This window comes from Engraulis encrasicolus, chromosome 24, assembly GCF_034702125.1.
Source record: "Engraulis encrasicolus isolate BLACKSEA-1 chromosome 24, IST_EnEncr_1.0, whole genome shotgun sequence".
Classification (NCBI taxonomy): domain Eukaryota; kingdom Metazoa; phylum Chordata; class Actinopteri; order Clupeiformes; family Engraulidae; genus Engraulis; species Engraulis encrasicolus.
In genome coordinates this window covers 42,589,385-42,590,984 of record NC_085880.1, presented here as the reverse complement: position 1 = coordinate 42,590,984, position 1,600 = coordinate 42,589,385, and positions in this window count along the sequence as shown.

Genomic DNA, 1,600 nt, shown 5'->3' with positions numbered 1-1,600 from the left:
ATTGCAGTGGGTTGTGATGCCGATGGAGGAGGTGATGGTGGAGGAGGTGGTGGTGGCAGTGGGTTGTGATGCCGATGGAGGAGGTGGAGGTGATGGTGGAGGAGGTGGTGTTGGTGTGAGATGACTGTCAGGGTTGCTCTGATTCATACCAGGCGCAGGGGGCTCTCCCAAGGGGCACGGGGCCTTGGCGTATTAATCCCCCCTCAGTATGGCAACTGTTACCGTCCCCTTTCATGTGGTTGTCACGTTTTTTTTTCTCTATTGCGCAGCGCGGCAGCGGCAGCGGCAGCAGGGGCCCAATGTGGTGTGTTGGGGGGGCGATGTGGAGAATTCCTCAAAATAGGAGACCATTCATGCCACCCCGGCCCCGCGGTGTGTTATAGAAAGGAAGAAGTTTAAGCAGAATTGGAAAGAGGCGAGGCGGCGATATTAAAACAGTAGATGGGATTGTGAGGTGCCAGGCAGTAAGCATGCGGAGCTGCAGGCCACAGGAATGCAAATCAGCTGCCCCCGTCAGTGTTGCCAGATGTGTCTGATCAAATCCCGCCCAAAAGGTTCTCAAAAAACGCCGAAATGCGCAAAATTCCGCCCAATTTCAACAAATTGTATTGATTTCTATGGGCCCAAAACTGCAGGGAAAAAATGCCAAATGGCCAATTTTTCCCGCTTTTACCCGCAGACGGCCATCCCAAGTAGCCCAATTGGGCGGGTAACTGCCCAATTTGGCAACACCGGCCCCCGTCGCCAAGCGCTAAGTTAGCAGGTGGCCTCCGGTATTCGGCGGACGTCAACACTCAACGTTTTTTTTTTTCTTTTCTTTTTTTCCCCTCCCTCCCTCCCCCCAAATGTTCTAGCCCGCATAACATCTGGGCAGACTGACTGGACTGGTCGCTGGTTTTAATTAAGTGCAATACAGTCACTCAATGTTCTGACGTGCCAACAGAAAGCGGGAGAGTGAGTGAGAGAAAAAAAAAGTATGTAAAGTCTGTCGGGGGTTTAGGAGGGAGGTTTGTGTATATCGCTGAGGCCCACTGTTCACGAGGGGGTCAACTGAGCTTGGTAAATAAACATTCATCTTTAAAACTAATGCAAATGGTCACAATGATCCTCATGTCTGCAGATGGGGTCATCAACGCGAATGCCATAACAAACTAATGCCCTTCACTGCATGACAGCAGCCTAAATAAATAATTTGCTCAGGCATACGTGCGATTTCTGAACTCTACATACCTCAGTCTGTGTTTGACAGTGCTGCCCTTTATCTGAACATAAATATACCTTTCTTTGTGGTTTTGAATAACTAAGTCCTCAAATGTTTTGTTCAAAATAGAGCCTATGTTTACAATATTTGACAGATTCCCCTGGTAATTACTCCTTAAATTGTTTGGTTTCTTCAAAGGTATAGGTTATCTCTGGACAGCATTGTCTGTCTGCTGAAAGGTTAATCATTGCCACCGCTCAACCCTCAAGAGTCAAGAGGTGGAATGACAACTATGTCAAATGTCAGTTTGCAGACAAAAGACAGGTCCTGGCTTTATCTGACTAAGATAGGCAGTAGCAGAGAAAATAAACAGAACCCCCATTGAATTTTAGGGCTTAG